The sequence below is a fragment of the Physeter macrocephalus genome, chromosome 11, assembly GCF_002837175.3.
Source record: "Physeter macrocephalus isolate SW-GA chromosome 11, ASM283717v5, whole genome shotgun sequence".
Lineage (NCBI taxonomy): Eukaryota > Metazoa > Chordata > Mammalia > Artiodactyla > Physeteridae > Physeter > Physeter macrocephalus.
This window is the reverse complement of record NC_041224.1, coordinates 175,058,433-175,074,965: the sequence shown is the minus strand read 5'-3', so window position 1 is coordinate 175,074,965 and position 16,533 is coordinate 175,058,433. Positions and strand designations below refer to the sequence as shown.

Sequence of the window (16,533 nt, the reverse complement as noted above, 5' to 3'; positions counted from 1 at the left end):
GGAGGGAGAAGAATCTATCTTCAAAACCCTTATAGCTTCCTGGGATTTTTGTAAAGAGAGAATACATAGATGAAAGGATGGAAAGATGCATGGATGACCAGGTAGATGGATGGATAGGTGGATGGGTGGGTAGATGGATAAATAAACAAAAGGAAAGAAGGGAAGAAAGAAGGAAGGAAGGAATTGATGGGTGAACAAGTAGACGAACGGGTGAATGGGTGGATGGATGGGTGGGTGCGTGGAAAGAAAGAAGGAAGGAATAAAGGAAGGAGGAGTAGGGAGGTGGGTGGGTGGAGGGGAGAATGGATGATAGGTAGACAGAGAGATGGGTGGATGAATGAATGCATAAATGAATGAATGGGTGCATGGAAGGATGGACGGGTGATGGATGGGTGGAGAGATGGATGAATGCAATGTTGCTTCACATGCAGCCCACCTCCCACTCTTACTACTTGGCCTCTCATAGCTTTAAGTCAATCATCTGAATGCCTTCTGGGTCAAGTACGACCATTTTGGTACAGCCTGCAAGGCCTCTGCTATCTGTCCAGAGCGATCCTTTCCACCCTCACTTGGTTCTATTCCCCAAGCTTTCCCACCACCCCACAGCCTGTGCTTTCTCATCTCCATTTCTTGGCTGTTAGTGTTCTTGACTCTGGAAGCCAAAGTGGGTGCCAAGCCCAGCTTCTGTTTGGAAGCCTTCCCTCGTTCAGTCAGTCCAAAGGAATCCTTCCCTCCTCTCCCATCATGACAGCTTATTGGTTTCTATCTTACAGACTGTCTACCTTTCTGCAGATGTGCATTACCTCCCTCACTTAAAGGAGAGGGAAGGAACGAGCATTTACTGAGCATCTGGGCACCCTCATGCAGTCCTACTAACAAGCCCTGCAAGGGGTGTATTACTCTTCTTGTTTTACCAAAGCAGTGAGGCAGACTCTCAGAGGCCCACTGACTTGTCTGAGGTAGATCAGTGGTGTAACTGGGATTTGAACCCAGGTCTTCTGACTCCACATGTCTATCCTTCTGCCTCCACTATAGTCACCAGGAGTGGCCTAAACGCCTAGAGGACACTGTTTATATCGTGGCTGATTCACCTGTAAAACGGAGGTAATTATAGCAGTGGGGGGACCAAGCCTGGAAAGAGTAGCTGGCCATAAATGTTACTTATTATAGAAGCATTATTCTTCTGCATCTTGGACCCCTACCTGCACAGAGTAAGCTGTCAGTAGAGATTAATCAGTATAATTATTGAAATTAAAGTCAGTGCACTAAGATCTGATTCTATGGGGAACACTAGCTGGCCAGTTACCTAGGAAAGCCCATGAAAGAAGAAAATCATATGAACCTTAATATCTTCATTTTCATTTACAGCATACGATGGACTTTAATTTACCAAATGTTTGCCTTAGGACTCATGCCTTTTCTTTGGGTATGGAATGTCCCCAGTCCGGGTTCCATAAACCACACCCATAATGCCATGTCTGTGATTTCCAGTTTGGGTTTCTTTCAAGTGTGCCTAGAACATGAAGATACACACCAAGTAACCAGCACTCAGAATCCTTCTAAACTGTCATCCTTTCTCCCCCAAGCCTTTAGCATTATCTGATCCACACCTAATCTGACAACAGTTTCTGTAGTGACCTCCCTTGATAAGATCTTTTGAAAAGTTTCATCTTAAGTTCCATAGAAACAACTTCTCTTCACACTATTTCACTGGCTTACATGGAATATGGAGTATTTAATTAAATGAGCTCAGTACGATAAAGGAGCCCCTGTGGCCAGGAGGACTGGGTACCAACCAAGTGACTCTTAATAGGCAAGCGGGTCTCCTGGTAGGATGCATGTGGGCAGGCGTAGCAAAGAGCAGGCCGGCCAGAGGTGGTCAGCAGGACCTATGCAGATGTTGGGATGGGTTAGGTGAGAACGGAGAAGCAGCACTTGATTCACAGATCGAGTGCAGTTAAGAGAGCATCTCTGGCAATTTACTGGGATGCAGTGGAAATAGCACCGGCCCGAGGCTTCGTTAATTCCCCCAGCAAACTGCCAGTGCTGAAAGTGGGTGTGGAGGGGGGCGAGGTAGAAGAGACCTGCTTGGGAGCTGGCTTGGCCCGGATCTGGATCTACCTCATCACTTATCAGCTGTGTGACCTTGAGCAAGCCACTTTTCCCCTCGGTGAAAATGGTGATGCCACTGATCTTGCCAAGCTTTTGCTGGGAACTGAGTGAGATGGTACACAGAAGGTGCTGAGCGCATAGTGGGTGCTCCCCAAACAGGAGCTGATGCTACAGTTTTAATCCTCGGGATTTCTGATACTGCAACTCTCATTAAGTGGGTGGAGAGAGAAATCTTAGCTCTCCCCCTCCCCTGCATGAAGAATTCTCTGAGTATCCTTTTCAAAATTACCATTTACAAACCCTTCAGAGCCTCAAAAACCCGAGACCACTTACCCTGTTTGCACTTGCAAATTGTTTTCCTTTGAATTTGAAAAACTGAAAAAAAATGCACACATGCACACATACTACTAGGATTTGCTACTCTATACAAATGGAAGGTCAGACCGCACCCTCTCTGGTTTCAGGCAACACTCCTATTTTAATTGCAAATCCGTAAGGCTCTTTTGTGAATTGCATTTGGTTTTTAAAGGAAAATAGGTGCATAAGTCACAGGATCATTTGCAGGAGTCACATCACAGAGGCATTTTCTAATGCACATAACTGGATAATATGGTAATCAAACTAAATCGGTGGCAAAATGCTTTGAAACCTTAAATAAGATCTAAATCGCAATTGTTCTAAAATTTACAGTTGATAGAATGTTTTACCCCAAGTCACACTGAAATGTATTTCCTTTGTTTTTCATTTTGGCAGAAACTGGGAGTAAATTGGGAGTTAATCTTTTAAAAGATGTCTGACTGTAGCAAGTTGCAATAAAATATGCATAATATGAACTTAATAAAAAGTAACACTTCTTCTATAAATTGCTTCATTGAGATATAGAAACATATTATAACCCATAAAATGCATACAAGAAATGGAATGAAACCCAAGTTACCTTTATTGTCAGTTTTTATTTCTGAAATGGTCTAAAATTGAAGATAATGATTACTCATGGAAAAAAAAAAAAACTTTATCAATTGCAACATCAACATTGTTGGTGGCATTTTCTGACTCATGGGTGGATTTGTGGTCCTGGAGAGGTGCCTAGACATTGTAATTCACAAGAATTATAATTAACAAGGAAAAATTACTCATTTATTTACATTCCCATTTGAACACTAGATAAATTATTTGCTAAAAGCCCCTTAATGATCCCAAAGTACGTAATTATCTAGTACATTGGTCCCAATTTCCGAGGATAAAAACTATAGCAAAATGACTTTTTTCCCCTTAAAACTGTTCCTCACAACTCCTGCTAGACATTTCTTTTATGGTTTTTTAAAAGTTATATTGGTTTTTTTAAATATCAAAATATTTTATGCAAAATATTTCATTTTTAAAAAATTCACTCTCGCTCTTGGGAGAGTGTATGTGCAATTGTTAAAGATATAGTGCAGATTGCAATAAATTCTGAAATTAACACTGAATATATTTTCATATTATGTTTACATATGGGTAGGTTTTTTTTAGACTCCCTATCTTTTTTAGATTTATGAGATTCTCTACAATAAGATTTTGTGTGAGTATATTTAAATTTCATATGTGTATATATTTATACACACACAGAGCAAGATTACATACTTGCTTTAATTTCTCCCAATCTTAAAAACTCATAAAATATTTAAGCTGTTTCAGGACCAGAATAGAAATGCCTCAAACTGTTGTTTAAAATTACATCCAACCTTCACCTACCCACGCTAATGAATGGGGCGGTGTAACTATGAGGAATATCAATCAAAATTAATCAATGCGCCGCGGCTCAATGGTTAACCTTGCTCTCTGCCTACTCCCTCCCTCCCCTTCCCACGTGACCTTAACTACAGCTGCTCAGAAAATGACTCATTGGTCCTTCTCCTCATCTCCTGTCATCTGACAGATGAAACCTCCAGGAGGGAATAAAATGATCAAAGGGACAGTAGACATGAATAACCTGTAAATGGTGGCAAACAACTAGGGGTCAGCTGATTTAAAGGTTTCCATGCCTTCATTTATTCATTTAATATTTATTGAGCACTTATGTGTGATGTATTGGCCAGTGACTGAAGGCCACATTGAGCCTTCTCCCTCCTTCTATGGTGTCTGTGTTATAGGAGAAGAAACAGGCGCCAAAACACATAACTGTAGAATTAATAACAGCCCTGAAAAACAGAATAAGGAAAAACACAGTATGTAATGAAAGCATACACCTGCGGGTCTAGCCTAGTCTGCATGGGGGTAGGGGAAGAGGGGGTCAGGAAATATCATCTCCCGGGAAGGGCCCCTCATGCTAAATACAATGGGTAGTTGGTAGGAGTGGTGGGGGTCCAGGCAAGAGATACAGCCTGCATGAAGGTCCTGGACAGAGAAGCACCTTGGGACATCAAAGGGAAGACAGGCAGCCAGGGTGGCTGGGGCACAGAGAGCATGGCGACTGTGCTACGAAATGAATTTGGAAACGGGCACTGTAAAGCCAAGTGAGAATTTGGATTTGATCCTGGTTGCCACTAAGGGCTGAAGTATAGGGGACCTTGACCATGTGGACATGACCACACCTACGTGTGTCAAGGCTTGCTCTGACCACCATGGGCAGGACAAATCAGAGAGGTCAAGAACTAAAATGTGGACATTGGCCTGGAGGCCACTGCAACATTCCAGAAGAGAGATGATGGTTGCCTGAAGCTAGAATGAGGCGGAGAGAGTTAGGAAGAATCCATGCCTCTGGAAAAGGCCACTTGGGTGTTAATCACAAGCTTTTGGCTTGTAACCAAAAGCCACCGCAAGGGTTACAGAGTGAATGCAGGTACACTGCGCATGTCTCACTTCACACATCTGTTATGCACTGAATTGTGTGCCCCCCAAATTCATATATTGAAGCCTTAACCCCCAGCACTGTTACCAAACAAAGTTCGTGTGTCTGACGCACAGTGAAGCCAAAAAAACTGAAACGTTGGAGTTTGGAGCAGAGAAAGTTTTATTGCAGAGGCCAAGCAAGGAGAATGGGTGGCTCCTGCTTAAAAACCCTGAACTCCCCAATGGTTTGGGGGAAAAAGTTTTTATAGGCAAAATTTGGAGTGAAGGCTGCAGGATGTGTGACTTTCTTCTGATTGGTTGGTGGTAAGGTAGCAGGGCGGTGCTCTGGGAATCTTGTGCTCAGCCTGAAGTTACCATCCTCCACATGGGTGGAGGCCTTAGTTCCTGCAGAAGAGCTCAAAGGTATTGTTATGTATATCCCTTCAGGAGGAACTGGGACCCTGCCCCATCTCTGCATCCCCTGCCTTCCCTGATTAGCAAATGTTTAAACATGTCCTTTGGAACTCAAGGAAGGTCAAGGAGGTTGAATGAAGCCTATTTCCTACAAGCAAGAAATGGGGGACACAGACAGGATTTGTACCCAGGAGCCCTACATGGTCCTGCTTGGTTTTAGTACCTCAGAATATGATTGTATTTGGACATAGGTTTTTAAAAGAGATAATTAAGTTAAAATAATGCCATTAGGGTCGGTCCTAATTCAATCAGGACATTAGGACACAGAGAGAGATACCAAGGATTCGAGCACATGTGAAAAGGCAGCAAGAGGGGGTCATCTGCAAGCTGAGGAGAGGCCTCAGGAGACACCAAACCTGCCAATACCTTGATCTCGGACCTCCAGCCTCCAGAACGATGAGAAAATACATTTCTGTTGTTTAAGCTCCCTGTTCTCTGCCATTTTGTGATGCCAACCCAAGGAAACTAATAGAACATCTGTACAGAATCCATTAGTGTAAGATTTGGAGGATAAAGTAAATAGCAGTGATGAGCATTTTTCCACCTTAGCTCACATACAGATTAATGAAACACATGCTCTTTGTGGCTGTGGCATTCCAAGGCTGAACAGCTGGGATTTCCTCGGTGGCCAATTAAAAGGGTAAAAACGTTTCTTTGTCAATGAATTAGAGAGAAACTTCACTAGCATTGTTGCAGATAAAATACTAATGGAAGGAACCACAAGGAAAGCCCGGGAATGCTCCACAATTGAGGGAGAACCAGAGGTGAGCTAGAAAACCTTCCAGTCTGGAAGCTTTATAGACATCGGATAAGGAAACAGGGTGGCAGCCTCTGCCAGAAGTCTCTGTGGTGGACTTGATATGGAAATAAATCGATATGAGAATCTGTAATAGGAAAAGGAAAAAAATCTGTGTTATTACACATCTATCCATTTATCCATCCCTTTAACCATGCATCAGTCCATTTTATTCTTGCAGTTGCTGCTGCATTTCCAAATAAGTTGCAGACATCAGTACCCTTTATCCCTAAACACTGCAACATGCCTATCATTAACTCAAGATCAACCTTTGCTTTTGGTTCTTTTTATAGGTGAAATTTACATAAAGTGAAATGAACAAACCTTTAAAATATTTAAACAACGTTATTGGAGCTTAATTGACATACAATAAACACTATATTTAAATATATATTTTGATAAGTTTTGATATATACACACACTCCTGAGACTATTTTCCACAATCAAGGCAATGAACATATCCATCACCCCGAAAGACTCTTGTGCCCTTTGTAAGCGCTTCCTCCCTACCCACCACAGGCAAGAACAGATATACTTTATACCACTATAGAGTAGTTTTTATTTTCTAAAGTTTTATATAAATAGAATCATATGGTATATACTCTCGTTTTTCTTGGCTCTTTTTTTTTTAACACAGCATAATTATTTTGAAACATCCAAATAGTTTATCAATAGTTTATTCATTTCATTGATGAGATTCAGTTGTATAGATATAGCACAGTCTTTCACCTGTTGATGGACATTTGGGTGACTTCCAGTTTGGCGTTATTTAAGGCTACAGTGAACATTCATTCATGTCCATCTTATCATTTGATCATGTGATCATGTGCTTTCCTTTCTCTTGGGCAAATACCTAGAAGTAGAATGGCAACATCATAAAGTAGGTGAATGATTAACTTTTTAAGAAACTGGCAGACTGTTTTCCAGAGTCATTGTACCTATTGGAAGTGTATGAGAGTTCTGGTTGCTCCACATCTTGATATTTTGCTTATTATGAATCCTTTAAATCTCAGCTATTCTAATAGGTGTGTTTGGTATCTTATTGTGGTTTTAATTTGTATTTCCTTAAAGACGAATAATGTCTAGCATCTTTTCATGTGTTTACTACCTGTATTTTTCCATGTGTTTATTTACCATCTGTAGCTCTTCTTTGGTGAAGTGTCTGTTCAAATCTGTTATTTATTTTTTATTCAGTTGTTTGTGTTCTTATTGTTGAGTTTTGAGAGTTCTTTATATATTCTGAGTACAAATCCTTTATCAGATGACTTGCAAATCGTTTCTCCTAGGCTGAGACTTATCTTTTCATTTACTTAATAGTGTTTTTCAAGGAGCAGATTGTATGGATTTCGAATCATTTGTCAACTTGTTCCTTTATGAATCATGTTTTTGTTATTGTATCTAAGAAATCTTTGCCTAATCCAAGGTCACAAATTTTTTTTCTTCTAGAAGTTTTACGAACTTTTAGGTTTTACTAAATGTAATGTTATATCATATGGTCCAACTTGAGTTAATTTTTGTTATGATCCAACGTATAGATTGAAGTCCTTTTTTATTTTCTTTTTCTTTTTTTTCTTTTTTGCATATGGGTAGACTAAACTTCCTGGACTCCTGGACTCTGTATTCTGTCTCATTGCTCTATTTGTCTATCTTGATTGCTATAGCTTTTTAAAAAGACTTGAAATCATGTAGTGTTAGCCAACAAACTTTCTTCTTTCCCAAAGCTGTTTGGGCTATTCTAGGTCGTTTCCATTTCCATATGAATTTCAGAATCAGCTCATAAATTTCTCTAACTAAGCCTGTTGTGATTTTGATTTTGTTAAATTTATAGGTCATTTTTGAAATAAATATACTTTAATGAGTCTTCCAAAGAGGTGTTTAGACCATTTACATTTAGTGTAATTACTGATATGGTTGAGTTTCAATCTACAATATTGCTACTGATTTTTTCATTTGTCCTTTCTTCCCCTTTTCCTCTTTTTCTGCCTTATCTTGAGTTCATTGAATTTATTTAATAATTTTATTTTGTCTCCTTGTTGGTCTATTAGCTATAAGTCTTTGATTTTTTTTATTTTATGGTTGCTTTAGGGTTCACAGTACACATCTTTAACTTAACACAGTCTACTATTAAGTGGTATGTATCATGCCATGGAGCATAAGAACCTTACAAGAGTATCCCTCCATTCCTCCCTTCCTGACCTTTGTATATTGTCATACATTTTACTCTTAGATGTGTTATAAGCACCACACTACATTGTTATTATTTTTGTTTAAACACTCAGTTCTCTTTCTAAAGGGGTTTAATAATAAGGAAATATGTACATTCACCTGTATAAACATACAAGCATCCACAATTTCCAATGCTCTTTATCCCTTTGTGTAGTCCCAGATTTTCATCTGGAATCATTTTCTTCTACATAAAGGATTTTCTTTAACTTTTTTTTAGTGCAGGTCTACACTACATGATGATACTTTCCTTCCACTTTTGTTTGTCCAAAAATATAAGAGTTATAGTTGTTCCTCCTCCTTGATAACACTTGGTAGTTATCCATCTTTTTTTTTTAAATAAATTTATTTATCTTTTGCTGCCTCGGGTCTTTGTTGCTGCGCACGGGCTTTTCTCTAGTTGCGGCAAGTGGGGGCTACTCTTCGTTGCGGTGTGTGGGCTTCTCATTGCAGTGACTTCTGTTGTTGCAGAGCATGGGATCTAAGGATGTAAGCTTCAGTAACCGTGGCACTCAGGTTCAGTAGTTGGGGTGCACGGGCTTCGTTGCTCTGTGGCATATGGGATCTTCCCAGACCAGGGCTCGAACTCATGTCCCCTGCATTGGCAGGCAGATTCTTAACCACTGCACCACCAGGGAAGCCCGTAGTTATCCATCTTTTTACTTGGAGATTCTAATCAGTGTGTAGGGGTATCTATCTCATGGTTTAATCACATTTCTCAAATAACTCATGATGCTGAGAATGTTTTCATGCGCTTATTGGTCATTCATATAGATTCCTTTATGAAGTGCCTATTTAAATCTTTTTCCCATATTGTGGTCACTTTTAATTTTCAAAGTTCCCTGAAAACACTGAGATGATAAACAGCCTGCTGGATTAAACAATATCTAGACACATGCATGGAATTTCCTTCAAGAAATCACTTGTGGATCCACAGAGATGGAGCAAGAAACAAGTTATATCTAATGACATTGCTTATCACTCTGCAGATGGTCATAGTACACATTTTTTAGATGCTTTTTCTGGAAATTTTCAAACGTACATGAAAGTAGAAAGAAAAGTGAAAGGAATTCCTATGTAACCATCATCCAGCTTTAACAAGTACCAACATTTTGCTGAACTTGTTCATTTACCACCTCTTTTTTTGTTTTTGCTGGCTTCTTTTAAAACAAACCCCAGATGTCATATAATTTCATCCATCAATGGCATACCATTTTGACAGCTAGAACTTAAGTTATTCATGCAGGCTTTTTATTTGGTTATACGTATAGGACCAGGAGCTCTTAATGGAAAGAGGTCTAGGTCCAACATTTTCCCTGATTAGAGAATGGAACCATATGATTTGAAACAAACTTTGACACTTGACTTGAGCCACAAAGCCCATGTCTTAATAATGTTGTCCCATAATACCATCTGTTGCCCTTGGTCTCTTCAGATGGGAAAGAAGGTAATATATACATTATTTTTTTGAGTTTGTTAAAAATTCATTTGAAAATTAAGGCTCATTAGTAACCTATAATGCAATATAATCTGAAAAAAAGAAGAATCACTATGCTGTACACCTGAAATTAATGCAATATTGTAAATCAACTATAATTTTTAAAAAAAGAAAATTAAGGCTAACCTACTTTAAGAATGATAGCCTATGGTGTCCCTTATACCCCATACATAAATAGTAGTTATTTTTTAGTTCTGTGGGCTCACATCTTATGAGGGAAAGAAAGTATTCAATGTTCTGTGAGTATTATATAAAAATCACATCTCTTAAGATAACCAACGACAGAAAATATGGTCAGATATGCCTCTTTTCTTTCTTCTATACCAGAGTTCTCAACCTCAGCACTATGGACATTTGGTTCTGATAATTCTTAGTTGCAGGGGGCTGTCCTGGGCATTGTAGGATGTATAGCAGCATCCCTGGCTTCTACCTATTACATGCCAGTAGCAGTTTCCCGGTGGTGACAACCAAATAGCTCCAGATATTTCCAAACATCATCCCTGGGGGTGGGGAGCAAATCACTCCTGGTTGAGAACCCCTGCTCTACAGATATGACACTTTGGGCGGATGCAGTTCACTCACTCAGATGAGTGTCAGTGTCTCATGGCCTCGGTTTCCTTGCCTGTAAAATAGGAATGATTTTGATTTTGTTAAATCTATAGATTAACTTTGTAATAAACATACTTAAATAATAATGAGTCTTGCCATGAGGTGTTTAGACCATTTACATTTAGACCATCGGTGTAATTACTGATATGGTTGCGTTCCAATTTATAAGATTGCTACTTATTTTTTTATTTGTCCTTCTTTGTTCCCCTTTTCCTCTTTTTCTGCCTTATTTTGAGCTCGCTGAATTTATTTAATAATTTCATTTGGTCTCCAGACGAGGGTGAAAGGTGTGTGAACACACCATATAAAAGGTTAACTGCTAAAAGATCATGAAATGGTTAGGATAGAGGTGTGGCTCTGCCTTAGGCACCGAGCGGAGAAGGCATCTATAAGAAAGTGGTGAGCAGTTCTATGCCGTCAAAATTCTTACGGTGAAAAGAAGAAATAACGGCTTGAGTGTGTACCAGACCCTCAGCACTGGGCCAGGAACTGCACGCACTCAAACGCACCAGATGAGGTTCCCACCTTCCTGGAATCATACAAGGTAGTTCGTAACCAGGTCTATGAAGGCACCTCCCCCAGTGCCTGGCACACAGTGGGTCTTCACCACATGGGATGATGAGAAGGAGGATGAAGCAGAGCGAAGGGCCACGGCAGAGGCAGTGTACACCCTTCAAAATAACGATCAGCCAGTGCCATTTGGCAGGCTGCCTGGAGGTGGGACAGTCTAAACACAGCACGGACGTCAAAGTCCAGTAAGGTTTGCATTTAAAGTCCACGTCTGCCTGTGTGGTTTGGGGCAAGTCACTAACCCTCTCTGAGCCTCAGTCCCATCCTCTGTCAAAGAGATCATTATTCCTACTTACAGAACTATCGTGTCTGTCTAGCTTACTGCTTAGAACACAATAGTCCAAAATGTTTTCCATTCGCATTTACTAATTATTATTATTTCAAACCAACTATGTAAGTGCTGAAATGACACTTATTCACAGTGATTCACAGTAATTTGGAACTGGTTTGTGTTAACTGGAAAATTTAATGGGAATTGGAAGAGAGATAAAGAGATAAAAGTAAGGAGAGACAGGCTAGCTACTTCATCCGTCCTGAAGGAGAGATGAAATCTCCCGGGAATGTTGGAACAGTTGGAAGCGGGCAGTAGTAGAATACAGGACAGCAGGGTCTGGGTGGACCAGAAACCAGGGGCAGCTGTTCAGACTCCATAGAGACATTTGGATCCTTTGAACCATAGGAATTCAGGAGTCAATACCAAGCTTAACATTGGTGCAGATTTTAAACCCAAGGTTACTGGAAAACCCAGAAGGCACAGGAATCAAATGAAACGCGCCCTCGCCCCAGGCCTCTCCTGTCTCTCTCAAACGGTCTGTCTGTTCCCTTCAGTGCCTTTCTGGGGTCCCCTGCAAGTCCCGCTTTGAATTTTCCTGCGTTAGTCTCAGTTTAGCCTCTCGGAACCTGTGGTTATTAGTACATTACCAAGGAAACTCCTCATTTGAAGTGGGAACCACCTCTACAGGCTATAAATACAATGCAATTAGCCTCTCAAGTGCCTTATTATAAAATGTATCAAGGACACCTACATGGACTCACAGATTAGAGGATGGGATTTCTGTAGAGAGAAGGCCCTTTTTCAAAAGCTGACTTTTTATGGCATGCAGGGGGTAAAACAGAACAAACCCATAAATAATAAAAACTTATCTCAATCAGCAAACTTGGGCATGGCTTTTATTATCGGATTCTTCACTCTCCAAATCCTTGATTCATCAAATAGACATTTCAAGGGCCAAGCCTGGTTGTAGTTATCCAAATATAAGCACGGAGGTCTTTTGGTGCTGAATAATTAGTGGAAATAAGTTGTTAAAGGGAAGGTAAATGCTACAGACTTTGGGGAAAGTAATCTGGTGATGTTTCTTGATTTAAAAATATTTCTGTAATTGACAAATTTAAAAATACACATACTCTTTGATCCAGAAATTCCACCTTTGGAAATGTATTCTACAGAAATGAGAGTGAATCTACAGGGATATATGTGCATAAACGTATGGTTAATGTAGAACTGTTTGTTGTAGCAAAAACGGAAACACTGTAAACTACGGTCTATCAATAGTGAAATGAATAGATGTGCTAGGGTGCATCCATAATATGGAATATCGTGCAGCTTTTTATTTTATGTAGGCGAGAACACAAACACAGTCCCCCACTACCACAAATTATGCAGTCGAGTTTCCCACATTTGGGGAAATCGCGGGGGTCGGTAGATCCAGAGTGCAGTGGATAAGCCTCACCCTGGGAAAACCACCTTTTCGATCATGGTAACTCCCCTGCCAGGTAAGTATCATGCAGCTATTTTTATTTTTTACATTTTTTAATTGAAGTATAGTTGATTTACAACGTTGTGTTAATTTCTGCTGTACAGCATAGTGATTCAGTTACACATATATACGCATTTTTTTAACATCTTTATTGGAGTATAATTGCTTTACAATGGTGTGTTAGTTTCTGCTTTATAACAAAGTGAATCAGTTATACACATACTTATGTTCCCATATCTCTTCCCTCCTGCGTCTCCCTCCCTCCCACCCTCCCTATCCCACCCCTCTAGGTAGTCACAAAGCACCGAGCTGATCTCCCTGTGCCATGACGCTGCTTCCCACTAGCTATCTATTTTACGTTTGGTAGTGTATATATGTCCATGCCACTCTCACTTCGTCCCTGCTTACCCTTCCCCCTCCCATGTCCTCAAGTCCATTCTCTAGTAGGTCTGTGTCTTTATTCCCATCTTACCCCTAGGTTCTTCATGACCTTTTTTTTTTTTTTTCCTTAGATTCCATATATATGTGTTAGAATACGGTGTGTGATTTTTCTCGTTCTGACTGACTTCACTCTGTATGACAGACTCTAGGTCCATCCACCTCACTACAAATAACTCAATTTCGTTTCTTTTTATGGCTGAGTAATATTCCATTGTACATATGTGCCACATCTTCTTTATCCATTCATCCGATGATGGACACTTAGGTTGCTTCCATCTCCTATATATGCATTTTTAAAAAATATTTATTTAGTAGCACCAGGTCTTAGTTGCGGCAGGCAGGCTCCTTGATTGTGCATGCAAACTCTCAGTTGTGGCATGCATGTGGGATCTAGTTCCCTGACCAGAGATCAAACCTGGGCCCCCTGCTTTGGGAGCTCAGAGTCTTAACCACTGTGCCACCAGGGAGGTCCTTGCATACTTTTTTTTATATTCTTCTCCATTATGGTTTATCATAGGATACTGAATATAGTTCCCTGTGCTATACACCTGGACCTTGCTGTCTATCCATTCCATATGTAAAAGCTTACATCTGCTAACCCCAGCCTACCACTTCATCCCTTCCCCAACTCCCTCCCCCTTGGCAACCAAAAGCCTGTTCTCTATGTCCGTGAGTCTGTTTCTGTTTTGTAGATAAGTTCATTTGTGTCATATTTTAGATTCCACATATAAATTATATCATATAGTATTTCTCTTTCTCTTTCTCTCTTATTATTATAATCTCGGGTTGCACCTATGTTGCTACCAATGGCATTATTTCATTTTTTATGGCTGAGTAATATTCCAGTGTGCATATATCTGCCACATCTTCTTTATCCATTCATCTGTTGGTGGACATTTAGGTTGCTTCCATGTCTTGACTACTGTAAATAGCGCCATGCAGCGTTTTAAGTGAATCAGAACAGCATGAATTAGAGTTATGTGTACTAACTGTGAAAACAGCAAGCTGTGGAGGATCACTCATAGGATTGCTCCATCTCCGAAAAAGAGAAAACAAAAAAGAAAGGAAGGAAGGGAGGGTAGCACACCATTATAAAGCAATTGTACTCCAATAAAGATGTTAAAAACAACAACAACAAAAAGAAGGGATGGTAGGAGCAAAAGAAGAGAGGGGAGGAGGGAAGGAGAGAGGGAGGGAAACACCTTGTTCTTATCCATATCCTCTCCCCACCCCTCCTCATCCTTGCTGACAGAGCCCCAGTGTCATTTGTACATTGACCTGTATACGTCAGGGTCCACTCAGGGAAACAGACACCATGCTGGATATTCCGAGCAGAGGGGATGGTTTTACAGATGAGAGAAGAAGCCAAGAAACTGAAGAGTGGAAGCAAAGTAACCAGAGGTTAGCAAATGTCCTCTACTCCCCAGGACTACAGGGACACAAGGAAGTGGGGGAGGAATCAGGCCCACCTGATGGGGGAGTGATGGCCCCATTGGAGCTAGGACCATGGAGGAAGGGAGGAGAGAAGACATATTTCTTAGGATTATTACCTACCAGGTGATTCATAACAATAAACATGATATTAATAATAATAATAAGTTTAAAGTTCTATTTATTTTTAAATGGGTATTTCTAATTTTTTTATTCATAGCTCCCATTTATTGAGCACCTATTCTGTGTCAAACACCCTCTTAGTTTTTTACAAGCCTCGTTTAATTTAATCATTGCGACAAGGTTAGAACGGTTGTTTCTTCATTTTACAGATAATGAAACTGAGACTCAAAGAGGTAGAACGGCTTGTCTAATATCACACACCTAATAAGTAAAAGATACAGAGGCTGAAGTGAATTCTACCCAATTCACTAAATCTTCTGGCATTCCCCCCATAGCCCCTACTAACCTAGTTACGATAAATCTGACTTTAGACTCAATAGATCCAGGTCTTGTTCTGACACTTGCTGTAGTTGTTTTAAAACACACCCAAAACTCGCTGACGCTGCTTGCCTCCAGAGGCGGGGTCTCTGTGTCCACTGCTTGAGTCTGAATGGGCCTGGGAGTGCTTCACCCAATAGAGTAACAGCGGAAGTGGTACCATGTGATTTCAGAGGCTGGGTCATAAAAAGGCCATTCCACTTCTGCCTTGTTCACTGAAATACTCACTTTTCAAGCCCTGGGCTGCTCTGCAGGAAATCTATTTTGAGATCACAATGATGTGTGGGAGCCCAAGCTACACTGTGAGGCCAGGTATAGGTTGCTGAGCCCAGCCTTCCATCATCTCAGCCCAGGCACAAGACACGTTAAGTGAAATGATTCTACCACCCAGCTGTTTAATTCTTCCCAGCAGAGGACCCAACGTTGCGGAGCAGAGAGGCATCTTCTCCAGTAAGTTCGACCCTAATTGCAGACTTTTGAGCCAAATGAATGACTACGTTGGTACACAGCAAGAGATAACCAGAATACTTGGTGACTTGGGCAAGTCCTGGAACGGAGTAGGCTTACTTTTCTAGTGAGCGAAGAATGATGTATGTAAATTTCGGTCCTGCTTATCTATAATGAATGCATGTAAAAACACCTGGTAAATTGCTCAGCACTCTTAAATGTAAGGTTTTCTTTTTTTTTAAATTAAAGTATAGTTGATTTACAATACTGTGTTAGTTTCAGGTGTATAGCAAAGTGATTGAGTTATACATATATGTATATAGTCTTTTTAAAAATTCTATTCCATTTTAGGTTATTACAAGATATTGAATATAGTTCCCTACTACATAGCAAATCTTTGTTGTTCATCTATTTTATATATAGTAAACTGCATCTGTTAATTCCCTACTCCTCATTTCTTCCCCCCGCTTCCCCTTTGGTAACCATAAGTTTTTTTTCTATGTCTGTGAGTCAGTTTCTGTTTTGTAATTAAGTTCATTGGTGCTATTTTTTAGATTCCACATATAAATGATACCATATGATATTTGTTTTCCTCAAATGTAAGGTTTTCTTGAAGACACTGCTGGAGAAAAATTATTTACATTGTGGCTCATAACATTGTCAAGGCAGAAAGAGCTGGAAAGGAGCCACAGAACCTCTGGGGGCTCAACCGACGGTGAGATGAGAATGTCCCTCGGAAACTCACTTCTGCTGTCTAATTTGGATTCCTGAGTCAAGGGGAGGGCCTGGAACAGAATGCCCTCTACAGAGCACCAGAGACGTTGCGTTTCCTGGCCAAGTCTATCCCCCCCGTTTTAGACAGT

General features: G+C 40.3%; 1 non-coding gene across 1 annotated transcript; it reads right to left on the bottom strand.

Annotated features, from left to right (window-relative positions):
• Positions 1-12,710: 12,710 nt before the first annotated feature.
• Positions 12,711-12,874, bottom strand: LOC112066788 (U1 spliceosomal RNA). Its single transcript, XR_002892869.1, has one exon. It is a non-coding gene; the product is annotated as a U1 spliceosomal RNA (small nuclear RNA).
• Between the last annotated feature and the right edge of the window lie 3,659 nt (positions 12,875-16,533).